Raw genomic sequence first — 20255 nt, 5'->3', positions numbered from 1 at the left:
TGTCAAAACTCACAAGAGCCTTCCACTAGTCTCTGCAATTGGCTTACGTGTTTATTGTCCTGAGCACCTTACTTCTGGAGTCCCAGAGCCTAAATGCTCTTGTTTCAGAATATTCCTAAATGATCTGGATAAGAGAAGAAAAAGCAGAAAGAGTATGAGTAGTGGAAACAGCAAAGCAGAGCTGAATGACAACTCCTTTTTGAGAAAGATATTTCAACATTACTCTCCATTTATCCCTCCTCTTATTTCATGTAATTTAACCAAACATTTGTCTGCAAGATGGGCGTCCCTGTTATTTTATAGCTGGTTAGTTTCTTTAGGAGTCTTTGGTAAGTGTTCTTGCCAAAATCCCAACAGACTCTATCAACCAGATCCCTTTTTCTGGCATGCTCTTTACTTATCCAAATAAACTTAACAGATTTTAATAGATTTCCAAGGCAATGCTTCCCCTTAAAAGAACTGTGTTTATTCTTATCCCCACGTGAAATTTGTTCATCTGCACCAGCTCTCAGCATAGGAATGAACTTCTACCTCCACAAACACCAGACAAATATTTAACTAGGAACTCCTTCAACATAAGGTCACTGGAAAAAGCAACCAAGCACCCTCTTCTTCAGTTGGCATGAGGAACAAACAAAGCAAAAACATAGATAATCTTTGTGAACCAGATAAAGAGCCCATCCACTCTCCCCTCTACAGACCTCTCCAGCTGGTTCAATGGAGAAGGGCTCAGGCTGAGCCCTGCCCTGCCCCACCTGCCAGCAAACTGCACTTTGGCCAATAAGCAGTTTACATAACCACGCATTTTCAGCTCTACACACAGAAAATGCTCCCTCCATCCTCTAGAAGGTATTTTTGGATCTGTTCAAATGCTACTGTGTTCTTCCACAGCTTTGCATTCTTCTGCTCGGGAATTGCATAATCTGATGCCATAGGAAATGAGTGATGTTGCATAATGATTCTTACGTTCACTGCAGGATTTTGGTCCATCACGCTTCTGAGGCGAAGCAGCTCTTCTCTGGGGTCCTAAACTGAGCTCCTCAAGCTTTGCAGAAAGGAGAACCTACCAGCCACCAACCTTGGGGGGGGATGAGGGGGCAGGCATAAGGGTGACAAAAAAAGCACTGTCTTGTACCATAGCAATACATGAACTGCACTTCACAAAAGTCAGTTTTAACTTTTTGTGCCCTCTCGGTCCTTTTGGTTTCCCTAACTCCGGCTACTATTGTGTGTGTTGAGCTCTGGCCACTCTAAACATCATTAAGTTTCATCTACAATCTTCTGATGTCTAATCAACCACTGATACCCTCCATTACAGGCTCATCGAGGTGACTGTAAAATATTTAGCTAGTATAAAAGACAGACAAAACACTCATTAGTCTTTTATACTACTGAATTACTCTTGGATTCTGTCTTAAATCAAAACTCAGACATGACCTTAAGTTACACTCTTCTCTTTCATCTTTCCAGCTTCCTTTGTAGTATGAAACAACCTAAAAAAATTCATCCACAGACTTCAGGCTCTTCTCTCTCCTCTTCTCTCCCCTTCCTGCACTTTTTTCTTACCTCAATGAAGACCCATGTTATATTACCAATTAACAGTAACAGATTAAAGGATTTAAATTCATATAATTTAAAACTACAAAAACAAGGAAAATCTCCAAGTTAAGTTGACAAATACCTTATAGCCTCTTTGACATTGTCACATGAAGCCACTAAAATGTTCCAGTACCACCAACAGTCGCTTATAATTTCCCCCTCCTTACAGAACTGAAACATCCTATTTTTCTCCAAGGAGCAGTGTTGAGATTAATTAATGTCTGACAGATCTTTGAGGATGCAGATCAATATCAGAGAACTGGTTTCAGGAATGCAGTGAATGAATCAAACCCTCCCTTTCACTCATATGACTGGGCTCAGGTAAACTCCCTCACACGCCTGTTGGTATTTTTGTAGTAGAGATGAATTATTCATTATTTGCTAAGCACATTTGACATGTAAAAGCTACACACACAAACTTCTTCTCCGACTTCGCTCATACCTGCTAGTAAAGTAACTAAACAGCTACTTGTTGAAAGTGCAAAAATGACTGGGGTAAGTGCAATCCACACTCCAGCAGGTCCCAGAGTGTGTGCAGTCAGTGGGAAGGGGACAACTGAAATCCAGCTGGCAGATCTCTCAGATGAGAAGCGACAGTAGCACGAAGTTGTATTTACTAAGCACCATAACACTTCCCCAAGCAAAGAGGATTACTCCTGGATAGAGAAGCAAGCACAAAGACTTGCACAGGAGCCTCTACTAAGCCTGTATTACCGACACAACATAAGGGGCTAAGAGCAACATCCAAGAGGTGTGATCCTATTCTTAGGCCACTCGGAGCTTTACGTGTTGGGAACACGATCAAGACAGCAAACACAACACTCAGTCAAGGACTGGAGAGGCCTGAGATGCCACGTGCCATCCAGCAACCCTTGGACACCTCCCAAAGCAGCACTGAGCCCCTTGGTTCATTCCTGACCAGACCATTTTTTGGCTACAGTTGATAAACCAACACTTGAGCCTCTCCTCAGGCTCATCAGGATGGTGAGGTTGGATTTTTTGTGCCTCAGCAGAAAGTCACAGCTGCACAGCCACATTACTGATTGTGATGTCCTCCAGAAGGTACCAGAGTAATGGGTTGGGGACAAGCAAGGACAAACATCCTGAGAATGAGGAAAATGAGCACACAGAGACCTCCATTCCTCAAACCCACTGTCCTGGAAAAAGTCCAGCCTCCCACCCACACCCTTCCAGGACTTTCTCCTCCCTTCTGAGCTGAGCTCCAGACTGCTTCAGGGGAAACAGCACAAACAACTACAGGTTCACTGGAGGTTTACAAAAACCCCTGTACTTTACACAGAAGAACCTCTTCTTCCCCCAGGCCTATACCCAATTGCTGCCAATGTCTTTGAACCCACTCCAACCACCGACTTCTTGGTGGGAGTTATAAACAGGGAAAGAGCAGAGGTCAAAATGCATGAGTATTTATAGGGGTGGGAGTAAGTACACACAGTGTTTTTGCTCCTGGCCCACCTCAAGATTTCTGCTGTAGCTGCCAACTTGCTGTTCAACCTGAAGTAGGATGTGTTTGAGGTGAAATATTTACTCCCTCTTCCCCAAGAAGCAAGAGTGATTTGCTGTAATGTCACCAAGCCAGCAGCCTGCTGCTGCTGCTGAATGAAGCCCCTCTATGGGACTCTGTCTGCCAAGAAGGGATTAAAAAAAGTTCCATAAACTGGTGAGGACTTGCTGAAGTGCCAACCCCTGAGAGCTTCAGCCTCCTCTGCAGATGCAGAGGTAACGTTTGACTTGTTTTGACTCAGTTATGGCTCAGAAACTCACTTGGACCCACCTTGGTCCCAGGGACCAGAGCTGAAAAAGGAACCTGCACTGATCTGAAATCCATTCATTTCCTTTCTTTCATTTCTACATATGGAAGATTCCTTTAAAGACCCTGCCATTTTTAGAAGCCCTACAATTTGAAATCCACCCCATGCAGCTCAACTGCAGGAAGCCTGGAACAGGTACCAGAGATGAACAACTCCAGTCTCATTGTTCACCACCTGGCATTTGCTGTAAGAAAGTGAGAAGAAAACAGGACACACCGTAAAACCTTCCTTATCCCACCCCTGCTTAGAGCAGAGCAAGTCTTTAACTCCTAATTATTAAGTGGCTTACTTATAAAGAGATCTGCAAATAAACCATTGCTCAATTTTCTGATGCACTGAAGAGAATGCCACTGACCGACCAGCTCTTTACAACAGGGGACAAAAGAGGGAGATTAGTAATGCCACCAGGAAAAAAATAAAAAATCTAACCATCACTCACACATTTTTCAACACAAGCTAAGGTAAAGCTAAGAAGAAGTGGTAAGAGTCCCAGCCATACATTCTGTGCTGGAAGTTTTTTCCTAATTCCAGGCACAAGGGTCAAAATGAATGCCAGCTATAAATTTATCAGACTATCAGACAGCCTGAGATAAAGACAAACCTGAATGACACAACCATTCCACATCAAAGAGTCAGACTGGAGGCCCCAAAACACAGGAAACAAAACTGATGTTAAAGCAAAACAAACAAGCAAACCTGCCCTACACCAAAACCCTGATTTGTTTTCACAGCCCAAGTCTTTCAGAAGCAGAGGTTCCAAGGGCTGTCTCTCTACAGATAGAAACAAAAAACTGCAGACATCTGGGAACACAACCAAAAGGATAGTAACAAAAACTTTTAAATCAGTGCCAACTACATTCACCTTCATGTTCTAGACAACCCCAAGATATCTGAGGCTATAGGCACAGCAGGGAGTGTGAACAGTGCCCACATTTGCCCACTCGGAGTCTGAGCCTCTCTCATTTCCATTCACCTATTTGGTATTTATTTGGAAAGTTTTCATATTTTCTGCCTCCGAAGTACCAATCAAAGTGCACTCCTCCAGTTTCTGCTATCAAACAGATTGGCTACTGATAAAAATCACTATATCCAACCACACAGGCCTGATGTCATCTCTCTCCAGATCAGCTTAAAATACCCCATTTTTCATTTACTCGAGAGGCATAGGGCTTGATATGATTAAGCCATTGCAGCATCTAAAACCACCACCCCCCAAAACAAAAATAAACAGCAGCTCTACTCATTTCACTGGGAGAAAAAATGACATCATGACCCATTCAGGTAAGCAACAATATGACAAATCTTGCCCCAGTGAACAGTATCCTCAACTGCAATGGTACTCCCAGCTTCCTCATTTATTAGGAAAATGAGGGGTAAAAATCATGTGTTAGCACAACAGAGACAGCTCACCCTGCTTGTTTTCAATAATAAAGGAATAGATTCCTACCAGGCTGGTAAAAAATAAAACAAAATAAAATCTCTTCATCTCAAAAATAAAATCATTTATTACTGGAACAAAACAGAGAATTATTTGATTAGCCCAAGTATTTAAAAAAACATACAGCTGCTTAAGAGGGCAAAAAATGCAATTCTGCTGCTTTATACTATCTCTAGTAATTTTCTGTCCTTCCCTGTCCATATACATCCATTCTCCATTGCTATTTCCTTCCCCTTTAAAAGGGGGGCACGAGAAGATAACGTGCAAAATTGCAACTGAGAAATGTCTAGCACCCTGACAAGCAAAAGGACAGGCCAGCTCTCAGCTTGATATGCAGTGATGGGTTAAATTAAGGTTTCAGGTTTCCTCTTCCCTTCTCCCAACATTTTTTTCTTTTTTCCAGCCCTTTCACATCCCATTTGCACCATCCATCTGTCCTTCTGACATAAATGGCGAGAGGATGACACTGACCATGAAACACACACAACACACACACACACGTTCCACCATCAAAAAATAAAACCCCTTACACTGGAGTACTTACGAGGGTGACGGTTTCCTACATGATGCTCCATTTTCTTGTTTTAAAAAAGATGGAAGGAAAAAAAAAAAGAAAAAGAAAGAAAAAAGAAAAAAAGGAAGTGTTGCAAAATTAAAAAAAAGGAAATTCCACCCACACGATCCTGCAGCCTGCTGCAAAGAAGCAGAGGAGCGTGCTGACGTCACGGATTCATGAATGGATGGAGATGGGGGCTGCTCAGAGATTCGGCAGCGCCGGCTTGGGGCTGCCCACGGCCAGAGGGGAGCAGGGGGGCAGCCAATCCCTGCAGGCACCGCCGCTCGCCTTCTGCCAGCCCCCCCCAAAAAAAATCTGGGCCTGGGAGAGAGCCCAAGCCCACCAGCCGGCTGCCCCCACCTCAAGGAGGGCTCCGGGTGCTGCTCCCCTACGTGTGCGACGGGGGGAGAGGAGGCTGCAAACAATTTGTTCCCCGGTGGAGTGAAGCTGATGGGTAAAATGGCATCGCTGCTGCTGCTGCTGCCATTCCGTGGAGAGGACCGGGTGAGGACATCTTCTAATGCCTTCAAGTCACCGCTCCAGAGAGTTTCTGCCCCTCCGTCCAGCTTGGATAACAACACTGTCTCAAATAACAGCCATCTGTTCCATGAACCAAATCTATTTAGTAATCAGAAAAGGAGTTCAGCGTCTCTCCCGGCTTCTTTCGCGGGATTATAACCCCTGGGTGTTGTTGTTGTTGTTATTATAAAAAAAAAAAAAAAAAAAAAAAAAATAAAAAAATCACTAAATATAAGCACGTCCTGGAAGGAGGCTGCAAGGGAGAACAATAGGAGGCTTGTCTTTGATTAGCGATGCAAAAGCACCAACCAAATAAAACCCCTCAGCTCTCCCCAGGCACTCCCAGCAGCGGGCAGGCAAGCTCGGAGTCAGCAGCAGAGCACGCACGGCTCCCACACCCGGGGCCCCCACGCCTTCTCATCTCCTTCTCAGTCCCATGCCAAGGATGATGCTTCATTCTGCCCCCAGCTCCAAGACCATGGGACAGCATTTGGGATGCCCAACTAGATGGGAAGGTCTGCAGGAGCAGCTCTGATTCAGTGGGATCTGGAGAGGGGAAAAGCACAAGTTTTGCCTGATTTTTCTATCTTGGCAGTGGGAGGGGAGGAGTGGAGGGATGAGCATACCCAGGAATTAAAGTCAAGGTCTGAAGGAAAACCTGGGCTGCAGGCTATGCAGTTACATCATCTCAGGGTCTACGAGAATTCACCGATGGGAGTCCTTAGAACTCTCCTTCTAAACAATTTTGTAGCCTCCAAATTACTAAGAGCAGGATCTCTCGTATTTCCACCACCCCTTTTCCTAGCAATAAGAAGTAACACTGCCAAGTAAGTTAATAATGTCACAAGTAATATGGAAGTAATCATGCCAAAGTGGGATGTCCCAAAACTTCCTCTGGTGGAGCATGTCTGAAAGAGAACATCTGAGAGAATCCCACCTTTCCTTTCAGAAACTGGGTAACATCCCAAAAGAAACCAGGACTGGATGTAACAGCCCTGTGGACCTGGGTTTAAAACCCAAGGATTTTGTGCTACTTGATAGCACATGAGCTTGAAGCACTGGTACCAGCTTGTGTGGAGGGAGGAGAAGGGCAGGATGCCAAACCTTTCCTGAAGGTTAATACAGAGTTAATACTTGCCCCAAAATGTTCTTAATTGAGAGGACAGGTAGGTTTTTTCATGCATTAAGACAGTAATTTATTTCTTTGTGCCTTTAGCATGGAGCAAGGAACACCCAGGCAGGGCAGTACACCCAGTTCTGTTCTACCAAAAGACACCCTTTGGGAATCACTGGACTCCTACACCTGCTTCTCAGCACATCCTCATCTCTTAGTTGTACCAAGGGGTGTTATTTGCTACTATCACCCTGCCAAAGAGCTGCAGTGATAGGAATGTATTAGGATGAATTCAACAGTAGCCATAATAAATAAATGGAGCTTTGATTCTGAGACTCGAGCTTTGATTTTGGGCTTGAGCTTTACAAATCTGGCTGCTTCACAAAGCACAGGTTAACTTCTGCTTAAGAGCTGTCTGGTCTTTAAATAGTTAAAAGTCACAAAAGACAAAGCAAGAGGTTTCCAAGAGTTAAACGCAGTGACATTTAAAAAAAAAAACAAAAAACAAAACCAAAACACACCCAGCAGAAAAAATACATAAGAACAAAACACACAGACATATTAATGAAGATTTTCTTCTCTGTAGTGACTTGGTTGGGTGTACCAACACTCAACTTCATCTATGTCTCAACACTTCAGGTCCAAATTTTCAAACACAAAGGTCCTGAATTTAAACTGCCTTTCCACATTATGAAAAATCAAAAACCATCAGTGGCCTAAAATTGATGGCTCTCACCAGATTATGTTGGTAGGCAAAAAACAGCATTAGAAAATAAGATTGCTGCAAGCAGTTTCATGCTTCAATAGGAAAAAAATTACCTTTTGATACACCACTGGTGAGCAACTATGCTATTCAATATGAGAAAGAAATTATTTCCCTCTTCATTCAGATAAAATCACTGGCAAAAGCAGGGAGCTCTGTGAAGTCTCAGATGCCAAAAAAACATTCCACAGACAAGTTTAGTTCAGCATTAATGTGAAAAGAGAAAAAAAATTCTATGTCCAAAGCACACTCAGAGTACATGATATTAAAAAAAACAAGAAAGTTCACAAGAGCTCATGCAAGTGCTAGGGAAAGGTGGACAGCAAGATTTCTGAAAGGACAGATGAGAAACCAGACTGCTGGGAGAGTCAGCAGGCAAAACTGGTGGCACTGGGTGCAAAAAGAAAAGCTAAGAACTATTTTTAAAATATCTGTGCTCCATCTTTGAGCAAGACAAGAAAACTAAGGACTTCCAAGCCAATTAGTAACTAATAGGAATGCTATACAGCATCTGCTAGGCATAACATTTCGAGCTGGCACACCATCTTAATTTGAGCCTAGTCCTAAAATAATCATTTCACAAGTTCTCCAATCCTGTGACCTTCAATTTTCATAAACTGGAAAACTACTAAAATTGCAGATGACAGAAAAGAACAATATTATGCCAATATTCAGGAATAGCATACGTTTGCTATTTATAGGCCTTGGGAACTCACTGTTGGTCTTGGGCAAAAATCCTCATTCAACCCCTGATTGGAAAGGATGGGTCTGCTGCCTCAAGCATCCCAGTGTCTCTGATGGTGGCCAGTAACAGACACACAATCACTGCTTGTGCTCCACTCACAAAAGCTGCACACTTAAAAAAAAAATAAAAAAAGATATGAAAGTGCTAATTTCAAATTTATACCCAAAGAAAACTGTTTATAAAGCTACTCAGCAAACACTTGGAGGCACAGGAGGAACTTGACAGTGGAAACTTTCTCCCTGGGTGAATAAATACTTGAAGTGAAAAGCAAATTGTTCTCTACCAGGAGAGAGTCAAGGTAAATATTTGTGTAGAGAACACAGCTACAGGACATTTTATCACCCAGTTCTAAAACGTGTGAAATCTTTGACCCACCATTCCAGCCCTCTTCTGAATGTCCTAACCAGCAGCAGTGGGGTGGGTGACAGGAAGAAAAACAAACAAAAACAAAACAAAAAAAAACCCACACACACAAAAAAAAAAAAAAAAAAACACAAAACAAAACAAAAAGTGATACTAAGAGCATCAGATCTTCAGGCTTTCCACCAGAATCTCCCCAGATCTGAGACTCTGAGAAGTCCTTCCTGCAAAGGCAGGACCAGAGGCAAGAGCTAGGAGTGGGAGGTGTGGCCAAAAAAAAAAAAGAAAGATAGGGGAAAAGCCCCAAAGTGGGACATGTCCAGTGGTGTGAGGAGAACTGCAGTTGGAGTCAAGGGCTCTAACTACAAGCCCTGTGTGATGAGGGAGTCTGTTTCTGTCTGCTCATGGACACCAGGATTTCAGCCCCTGTTCTTCCCTGCTGCTCCTGTGGCAGCTGCTGAGCCACCAGAGCCTGCAGCTGGCAGATGAGCCCCACTTCAGGGGGGATTCAGGGGTTGCCTTTGAGGAGGATGAAGCTAAGGGGTACATTTTGGTGACCAGGTTGCTGCCCCACAGGCTATCCTTGAATAAGGCTTGGACCATCCTAGGTGAGAAACATACAAAAGAGCATCATTAAGGAACCACGGTGAGACATCTAGGTCTGCTTAAAAATGCAGGTGGAGAGTTGGGAGACAGCTACATTTTGTTACAGATACACAGCACTTTGTGCATGTGAAAGATGCCCTTATCATCAAGTGTCTGCCCAGAAGCTGGTCAAACAAACTCAGGGACACTTGTACCACCTCTCAACAACAGGTAGGAGGACATACAACAGGTAGGAGGACATAAGGCTACCTGATGTCTACTTTAACCTTGCATTGCCTTTACCAACACTTCCAGGAACTGAACAAAAGAGACACTAAAGGCACTAAAAGACAATTATGTGGCAAAATATGTTATGTCTTCCTTTGTTGAAACCTGAGGCTGGGATGGATTCTTTTTTAAAGGAGTTTCTGGGTGGTTTTCCCAGCAAGCCTGCTCTTTACAGATGAGTGCTGCCTTTCTTATTCCTCACCACAATAAAAGTCTGTGTGTTTTTAGGAGAAGGGATGTCACCACAACATTAGGAACAGGCACAGATGAGGCTGGGGAAGTTCAAAAGATGACCTTTACAGATTGCTATAATCTTGAAGGAAGATGGCCCAGCTCCTCAGACACAGTAAGTTCTGGAAGTCCATCAGGAAAGAAAAGGCTGCTACATAAGACTTTAGAGCCCATTTCATAGAATCATTGAATGATTTGGGTTGAAAGGGACCACTAAAGGTCATCTAGTACAGTAAGCAGGGACATCTGCAACTAGATCAGGGTGCTCAGAGCAATAATGAAGCCTCAACCACCTCCCTGGGCAGCCTGGTCCACTTTTCCACTGCCCTCATGGTGAAGAACTTGTTCCTGACATCCAATCTAAATCTGCTCTTCTCTAACTTAAAGCCATTGGCCCTCATCCTCTCACTCCAGGCCCTTGCACACAGTCCCTCTCCAGCCTTCCTGTAGCCCCTTTAGATATCAGAAGGTCAGTGTTAGGTCTCCCTGGAGCCTTCTCTTCTCCAGGCTGAATATCCCCAACTCCCTCAACCTGGCTTTGTAGGAGAGGTGTTTCAGCCGCCTGATAATTTTCCTGGTCCTCCTCTGGACCTGCTCCCCCAGGTCCATGTCCTTCATGTGTTGAGGGCTCCATGCTGCTCCAGAGGTAGCTAAGGCAGCAAGTGAACTATTAATGGCTTTCCCAAATTCCTGGAACCTGCTACCTGAAACTGCATGGATTCAAGCTACATCTTCTTCCTTCATCAGGGGTATGTGAGGCCACTGAAGTTCATCTCTTTCCCAAGCTGCCCCATCTGTTTGCACAATCCCTGAAGAAATTTCATTATCTTCAATCCTCCATCTCTAACCTGTGCCTGAAATCAGACAATGGGTTGTAAAATGACCAAGGAGATGATGAACAAGCAGGAAGTCTGCCTAAGGAGAGTCAGTCAGGAGTAGGGTACTACAACTAGAGAGATGAAAATATGCTTATCTGCTGTTTGGTTTGGTTTTTCTGTCAGAAATCATTCACATGATTAGGAGGTAAAGGGAAAAAAATGCTCTCACAAGAATTGCCCAGCAAGAGTGATGGTGTTCTGATGCCAAGGGTCAAGATGACCTCTGGGAACCTTTCAGGCTTCTTCTACAAAGATATCAAAGCACTGAAAGCTTTGCAGCCAGAACAAAAGCTAAAAAAAGAAAAAATATGATCTTTTGCAGTACAAGGTCTTGCCAAATTAAATCTTTCCACCCTTGCTACTGTTACACAACCTCTCTAAAGAATATTATTCAGATTTCTACAAAAAAAATAAAACCAAACAACCTACAAAAACTGCTGAAAGCCCATTAAGACAGTAGAATTCAAGTGTAAGTCAGAGACTGCCAGAACAAGGCACTATATTTAGTACTAAGTTTTCTCTGTAGTACTGTGATAAGGTTCCTTCATCAAGAGTGGATCAGTCCTATGTAAATATTCTCAAGACAAGTAAGACCTGCTCAGCATCTTCCAGACAAGTGTCAGTCATGAAGCTGTCAGTAGCTTTTGCTTCAGAACCTACTGCTTTTTCTTCCTCCTTCCCAAGAGAGGAAGATGCAGAGCAGGGATAAGTGCAGACCCCTAGAGGAATCTCTTTTATTTGTCTGACATTTTTTTATTTGTCTGATATTTTAAACAGTTACCATCATGATTAACAATTTTTTTGGTCTGGAATATTCAGATTGAGAGCATTAAAGTTGTCAGCAGTGGTGACTGTGATCCTTGGTTTCAAGCACAGTGATGGACAATGCCACATGATGCAGAAAGCACCCCAAAGCCAGGCACTCTGGGGAGATGCTGTGTGGCATACCAAATAGTTGCTTTCTGAACAAAATCATAGAGCTGTCCTGAAGGGACTACCAGAAATTAAACAGTCTTCACCTAAAGAGCACATAAAAGTTAGCCATGTCCTCATATTGCAAGTCCATCTACCAGCTCTGTGTTGCACAGGATTTGCCCGTCCAGGGAAGAGTTCAAGTCTTGGCTAATAAACACAAAAAAATGAAAACCACATCAGCTGAAGCATTCCAGGAAAACTCTCTCACAAGAGTATTTTGTAACCTATAACCCATCTGTAAGCACAATCAAAAAAAAAAAAGGTGACTGCATTTCCCTTTGAGCAGAGAGATGTCATTCTGCTCAGACTCCAACTTCCCTCTTATTAGTAAGAATACAGAAAGTGCTTGCATACTTTTTCACAAAAGTTATATTATACTGGAGGAATAAAGCATGACAGGTTATGTAATAAGATATTTCCCTGCCATTTCCCTTGCCATCCCATTAACTCAATGTCATAGTCCCCCTTACTACCTTTAACCCTCTACCATGCCTCCAGCACTCCCACATGGCCTTGCCTTGTCTATTAACTGGAAAAATAAATAAGGTAAAAAAGCAGCAGCAATGTTGATGAAGCAACTAACAAATTGTTGATGAGCAAGGGCAGAGTAGTTCATCCCACTAATTGCTTTCATTGAGATGAAACCTGGTCCAAATCAAGGGAGAATGTAATTCTACAGTAAAATACTTCACCTTAATTATAACTCTTAACAAGAGACAGCCAGAGTCTAAATATATGGATGCTCTGCTTCTACAGCACTCACCACTCCTCACAGAAAGGGTAAAAATTGACAGCTTTTATATTAAGAAATAAATCTCAAAATGTAGCTCCACCCAATCTCACATCTGTCTGCAAACCCACTCAGGTGGCTCAGGCACATCCTAAAATTTAGATACCTCTAGCTTTCTCTGCATGAAGTACCTCTGTATGGCAAAGATCATGCACATGTAAAAAAAATATACAGAACAAAACATTTTCAGTCTCCTTGAGTGAAGCAACTAAAAGTTTTCTTACATTATGCATATAACTCTTCATTAACTGGGGGAAATTTAGATAATTTTACAGTTAAAGAGAAAAGAATAAGGTTTTTTTCAACTAGTAGCTATAAAGAAAACAATTTATTTAAAGAAAAACAAACAATTCTCTAAACTTAATTCTCAAAAGCCCACAGAATTTTTAGTTTTCTCCTTTTCAGTTCTTCACATAGATATATGGATGTTTGATAACATGCAAAGTTTATACTTTAATTTTTAATACATAAAATATGTGTAGTTAAACTAAGAAACTGCATATATGACACAGATTCAGCACATGTCTTCTTTTGAACAGCAATATCCAAAACACACCAAGTATCACGCTGCCATCAAAGGTGAGATATTTAACAAACAAATATTACAAGCTCACACAGCTGCACTGGAAAATTAGAGAACATGAAGCAGAAAGAAAAAAACCTTGTGCAATTTCCATCACATTTCAAAAGTGCCAGCAGACCACGTGGCCTCATTTTGAGGACAGAGAGGAAGAAGAGTACATTTGAAGACCAAACGCCATCTTAAAGCTCCTGACCCTGGGTCCTAGGTGCTCTCTCTGTGGTGCCCACAGTGTTCAGTCCTCAGCAAATGAAGATGTAATTAGTCAAGAGGATCAACACATCTGAGAGGGGGCTCCTTGTCACTCACAGCTCTTTGCCAAACACACAGAGATCTTTGCCTTTCAGGGTGTGTTTTCCCTGAATGAAAAAGAAAATTTTCTTATCCCATGAACTAGCACAACTGCAGCACAGGAAGCTCAGAGACCAAGTCAGGCAGACCAGAATCAGGAAGGCTTTACCTGCAGCCCTTACTGCCTGCTATGCCTCCTTTCCAGGAGTCCTTCCATCAATGTCCAAACTGCAGCAAACCCTGCAGAGTGCTGGCTGCTCCCTGGAGAAATTTCTCCCCACCTTGGGGGACTCTCTGCTTCTCAGTGTTACCTTCTCAATCGCCCTGCAGGAGCTGCAGGCTCCTGGCTGCCTGTTGCATCTCACACCCCTTCCTCCTTCTCCCCTGCCCTGCTCAGCCTCCCAAACCTTCCCTCCTTGAGCTGAACTTGGCTTTTCCCAGAGAGCAGCCACCTCCTCCATCATCAGTCTTCTTCCAGACAGGCAGCACAACTGTGAACAGAAGTACAAAGCAAACAAGTGCTGCCTACTGCAGAAGTGCCAAGCTACTTTTTTAATGAATCCCCCTTCATTCTAACAAACTGAGCTGTCAGCTTGCTAAAAGGCTGGTGCCTGATCATACCCAGTTCTTGCCAAAGGGAAGCATAGGAGGCAGGAACACAGGGATGCACAAGGTCTGCAACAGACACCAGGCACAGACTCAGCACCAAGTGAGCCAGCTGATCCAAGTACATAAGCAGAGCAGTTACCTCCAACAGTAAAGTTTTGCACTACTTCAGACACTTGATGTTCTTTTAGGAATTATTATTCAGCTGTTTGAAAACAAACAAATAGCTGAAACCCTATTTCTTCCAGTACTAAGCCTGTCACCTACTCACATTTCAATACAAACCACCACACTGCAATTTCTGAAACTTTGCTGGTGTTTCTACTCCAGCTACAACAGCCTGGGTTCCTCTGAGGACATCTTCATTCTCCAGACAATAATCAGATCAAGCACTATGAAAAAGAACTTGGAAAAGAAAAAAACTATATATGAAAGTTATCCCCTCACTCAATCATTAAAGCTGAATTAACAGATTCAAATGCTTTCAGAGTTCAAGCTGCACTTGGAAAATCTACGCAAGATTAACTTCAACTCAGTCTATGCAAAGATCCCTTGGCCCTTCCTGTTCACTCACATCTCAGCTGGATGCCAATAGGTGCCTGCAACTGATCTACCAGAAGTAGCAAATTCAGCAGTGGAATGGTTATGAGCACAACATAAAATGAGTAAGGTGAACTTACTTCATCCCTGCCTTTACAAAGAAAAGCATCCCCAAAAGTTAAGGATGACTGCAGGAGGAAGTGCTTTATTGTCTCACATATTCTCAAGTTGCTGACCAGTTACTACCACTCAAACACCACCAACTGGTGATACCTGATCATTTTTCCAGATGCACTGAAAGCCCATGTCCTCTTGGCTTGCTGCACATGTGCTTCCTCTTCAAGTCAGATAAATCAAGCTGTTCTCTGAAGCTGCACCACGAGTAACATTTAGGACAGTCCAGCACTGAATTCTTCTCTCTAGAAAGAACAAAAAAAAAAAGAATGAGAATTCCCTTGAACAAAACTGTCCTTAAATGAATACTCCCACAAGCTACCCAATACATCCCACTAGCACATCCTGATGTTACATGGCACACTTAAATGAAGTGGAAACCCAAATTAAGTATGAACCTCTGAAAAATGAAGGTGGGAGTAGAAGACCTCAACACATTTAATGCATCCTTTCTTAGCACAGGCACACACTCTCTAATCCTTTCAGGGAACAATTTTAATCTAAATTAAGCAGGCAGCTCCAGTAAAAGAGCTCACAGCTTTCCATATTACAAAATTCATAATTGGATTAGATTTCAAAATAACACACTTGGAGATTAACAACTTTTTATACTTCCTTTAATACCTAAACTCCAAGCTATTTGTTTTCCTATTTTTAAGAAAATTTTAGGAGAAACCTCTGTTATAACAGTCCTCCTATGTGTAAAAAGCTCATAACACCATGATACCTTTTGCTATCAGAAACATGCAAGCAATGAGACACCAAAACCACCAGCCTTAACTGCCAAGACTAAACTAACTGGTCCTGAAAAGAGAGTAGCTCTGCCTGCAGACATTGCTTTCCTGCTGTCCATCACAGGCACCACAAGGCTAACACAACACTGAAGAGGGATTTGGTAACACCAGTACAACCATCTTGCCAGAACTAAGAGACTTCAGACAAGAAAAGCTTGCCTTTGCCTTGCAAAACCACAGGCACCACCTGCCTCATCTTAGGCACCCCAATGATTCAGCAGCTCTCAAGACCCCTCCCCAAAATTTGGGAAGTTCAGCATACTCTTAATTTTTTGCAGAGGAATAAGCATCACATATTCCTCTCCCATGTCAAAACTTCAGTTTAATCCAAATTAAATTTCATGATTATTTAAAAACTCAGGTAGGAAACAGAGCAGCAAGATGGCCCCAGCATCAGAAGGACACAGAGCTCCTAGAACGTGTCCAGAGCAGAGCCACTGAAATGCTCAGAGGGCTGAGCACCTCCCTGTGAAGCCAGGCTGAGGGATTGGGGTTGCTCAGCCTGGAGAAGAGGGAGCTCCCAGGCGACCTGATAGCAACCTTCCAATATCTGAAGGGGCTACAACAAAGCTGGGGAAGGGCTTTTGACACAGATGTGGATTGAGAGGACAAGGGGAAATAATTTCAAACTTGAAGAGGGGAGATTCAGGTTGGACATTGGGAAAAGATTCTTTCCTGTGAGGGTGCTGAGCCCCTGGCCCAGGCTGCCCAGAGAAGCTGTGGCTGCCCCATCCCTGGCAGTGTCTCAGGTCAGGCTGGATGGGGCTTGGAGCAACCTGGGCTGGTGGGGCGTGTCCCTGCCCATGCAATAGGGTTGGAACTGGATGAGCTTTAAGGTCCCTTCCAGCTCAAACCATTCAATGATTCTGTGAATTATAATAGCAATCCTTAATAAGAAAGAAGGTGCTACCAGCAGCCCTGTACAGGAGACAGTGATGCCCATCAGCAGGAGCTGTTTGTTTCCTGCATGTCCCCCAGAGCAATTCACCCCACAGCATTCACAACCTTTCCTGCTACCTGGATATTCCTCTCCTTGCCCATTCCCTGGCAGTCACAGCTGAAACAGTCGCTTTCCATGGCAACATCAGAAAAACAACCTCAAAAGAACAGCTGTGGTCATTGGAATTATATAAACAATTTCAATGAATAACACACTGTGTTACTGGAAACAAACATGAAAAACTTGTACTCGAGATAAGCAGTTCACAGCTAGAGAGGCTGAATAATTTCTATTGAATATGCCTTAAAAAGCACTGACCAAGGAGGAGCAAAAACAAGCCCTGCAAAACCAAGTCCCTATAGCTCAACCTAGCTGCTGCCCTTCAGCAGCAGCACCATGAGTCTTCTCATCCCTCTCATTTCCTTTTAGTACTGTATCTCTTCTGATCTTTTCTAATTCCATATTCCCAAGAAGAAAAAACTTCTGCAGTGAAGAGGGCCACATGCAGAGGCTACATTGGGTCAACAGAAAGGAAGAGGATGATAGAGCAATATTCTTGCACAACAGAAAGTACCAACTTGCAGCCACTGTTGCCTTGTACCAGCCCTATATTAACCATTCATTTACAGAATAATTTCCAGGTCAATCACCTTCACAGATTTCTAGAATGTCAGGTTGGAAGGGACCTCAAGGATCAGCTGGTCCAACCCTTCTAATATTATTGTTTATATCAAGGACACAACAGAAGTAAACCTCTTCATCCACTGCCACCAGTTGCAATGCTCCTCATGGAGAACTTCTCCCATCCCACTCAACAATTAAGAGAAAAATTAATTCCCCCAAACACTAAAGTCAGCAGAGCTTTCCTGTATCTCAAGTTGAAACTGGCTCAGGCTGCCCAGAGAGGTTGTGGAGTCTCCTTCTCTGGAGACTTCCCAAACCCACCTGGATATGTTCCTGTGTGGCTTGCCCTGGCTGACCCTGCTTTGGACTACAGGATCTCTAGAAATCCCTTCCAACCCCTGGCATTCTGTGGTTTAGGGAAAAAACTGGGTTTCCAAACCAGCACTGGTCTAGTAGGAGCTGGTGGCCAAGTGGTTTTACAAACACACAAGTCCTCAGAGCAAGATGAGGACACAACACAAGGGTGTTGGGTGTCCAAATACTTTAGACTGCAAATACTTGACCACCACCCCCACAGGACAACACCAGGTATTCAGCTTGGTCCTGCCCATGGCAAACACTTTGCACAAAAATTTCTAGAAACTGGGAATATGCCACATGCTAATTTCTAATCAGCACGCTGCTGAGAACCATGTTTATTAAGTAGTTAATAACATTGCCCAACAGATGTAAGGAAGGCTACTTAAAGATAAAAAAACATAGTAAATAAACATGCCTTTGAACGAGTTTTATTAGACAAACTTCAGAGTTTATGCTTTTTTATATATTAAAAATATAAATATTTGCATTTGCTTACAAGAAAAATACATGGTGGTTCTACTAAATCAATGAAAAAAAGCCCCACAAGCTAGTAATTACATTTTTCCCCACTGCTTTAAGACAGGAATGTTGTGTGTAAATACACCAAGGTTTATTTTCTTGCTTTAAAAAATTAATACTGTAAGTATTAATATGCTTAGATTAATATTAGATTAATATTAGAGATGAAAGAATAAGTAGAGACTTGAGAGACAAACTGGAAAGATTGTCTTTTGTTATAGTTGTAAACAAAAGTCTCATAAATAGAAAACAGCACATAAAATTGGAGAAATGTTCATACAAAAGCAGACTCACAAAACCCCAGGTTGGAACGGACCTCATGGATTATCTGGTCCAACCTTTCCTGGCAAGTGCACGGTCCAGAACCCTGGCCAGCTGAATCCTAAAAGTGTTCAGCATTTGGGGACTTCTCTGGAGAGATTATTCTCACTGTGAAAAATTTTCCTCTTGAGTCCAATTGGGATCTCCCCAAGAGTAACTTTCACCCATCACTCTCATCTTTTTCATGTGACTCCTCGTAAAAAAAAGGAGTCTTCGTCCTCTTTGTCGCCAGCCTTTAAATACTGGAATATGGTGACAGGGTCTCCCCTGAGCCTTCTTGTCATGAGACACTAGATGCCTGAAGTTGACAGAATGGCATTGGAATAAATAACTGGATTGCACATCAAAAACACAGCCTTCTAAGGACAGATTTCAAAGCATCATTTGATAGCTGCTAGCAAAGGCAGGAACTGTCAGTACCCTTGATGAGAAAAGGCTCTGGGGCCAAAGGTCTTGTGCCACCAAAGGAGTTGAGAACTTCCATTTGCTACCACCCATAGTGTCCCATTGGATTTGAACACCTGCTTCCCAGATGCAACCTGAAAGATTTCATGCATCTATAAACCAGCATAGAAGACAGCATGGTGTCAGTGTAGACTTAAACTCTGAAAAATGCCAGAGTACACTCACCCACTTGGTAAAAATTGTTCATGCAAAGAGAACAGGTACAGAACCCTGCAGTACATAATGGGGAAACCATACAAACTGCAACAGGGTTACAAAAGATACCTGCTGATTGGATTTTTTTTCCTCTTTAACATAATCACAGTGGATCCAAGGCATTTTTTTCAGTCTAGTATTTCTCATCTCAACATATTAGCAGCAGCATCCTGAATTTTTGGATTCAAACGCTAAGCCCTGCAGATGTGTTTTGTTTAAAGAACTGAACAGACAAAAGATTATTTGCTTCCAAATTTTTCTACTTGTGGTGAAAGCCAAGCTGTACTGAAACTAACTGGACTGTTAGCACTGTTTTCAGAGCTAGAAGAATTTCTGTGTCCAACTTAAGATCTATTGAAGATGCTACTAGCCACTGTGGCTTTGCACTCTCATGATCCCATCCATAGCTCCAAATAAAATGTTTTGTAAGAAATAAACACATACAGGGAAGGCTGCTGATTTCTTAGGAGAGTAAACTCAGTCCCCAGCCCAGCTGCTCTGCCTGCTCTTGTAGGACACCCAAGCCTTTAAGTCCTGGAAGTTCCTCTCCCAGCTCAGCATGGTGGAAGGTTTTGTTATTTCACCTGTTGGCTGGTAACATCTTATCTGCAAGATTTCAGAGGTTAAACTCAACACATTTGCATGACAATGGTGCAAAGAAAGCATTAAGAAAATGCTGGATTACTGTTCCCTCTCCTGCTGCTGTAGGTCCCTCTGACAAGGACCAGAACTATTCATACACCACAACCTGCAGCACAGACCAGCAAATAAAAATTAAACCAAAACTCCTCTTCAGAGAGACAACCACTGAAAACGTCTTTAGAAGTCAGGAAGCAAGCAACAAAAGTTCTTCCTCTCAAAGGAGGAGCTTGCTTTGCCTGCTACATTCCCACTGTCTGCCACACAGGATGGAAAAGCTAACCCAAAATCTCTAAGTTTGGTCCCTAAATACAGCAATTCTGCTCCTGCTGCCAAATCTATCACTGTTGCCACAGCTCCATGACAACTCACTGGAACAAAATAAAATCTTCAGCTTAGGACCTGGCATGATTTTTTTTTATTTCTATCCCAAAAACGCTACTGAACTGTAAAAGGATGATGCAACTTAAAACCAGGAAAAAAACCCAACCAACCAACCAACCAACCAATAACCAGAGTTACAGACTCACTACTAAT

At 42.8% G+C, this 20255-nt stretch overlaps 1 protein-coding gene across 7 annotated transcripts in view; it reads right to left on the bottom strand.

The window, feature by feature from the left end:
* MAP3K13 (mitogen-activated protein kinase kinase kinase 13) overlaps positions 1-20255 on the bottom strand; it is a 75781-nt gene that overhangs the window by 34114 nt on the left and 21412 nt on the right. For 6 of the 7 annotated variants that reach the window (XM_030455899.1, XM_030455902.1, XM_030455901.1 and 3 more), the window contains one exon: positions 14961-15106. The gene's annotated coding sequence lies outside the window, so the exon portion shown is untranslated. Of the gene's footprint in view, positions 1-10731; positions 10755-14960; positions 15107-20255 lie in introns of those variants that run through there. The other variant, XM_030455905.1, reaches the window with a different exon arrangement.

The sequence above is a fragment of the Calypte anna genome, chromosome 9, assembly GCF_003957555.1.
Source record: "Calypte anna isolate BGI_N300 chromosome 9, bCalAnn1_v1.p, whole genome shotgun sequence".
Lineage (NCBI taxonomy): Eukaryota > Metazoa > Chordata > Aves > Apodiformes > Trochilidae > Calypte > Calypte anna.
This window is presented reverse-complemented; position numbering and strand designations above follow the sequence as displayed.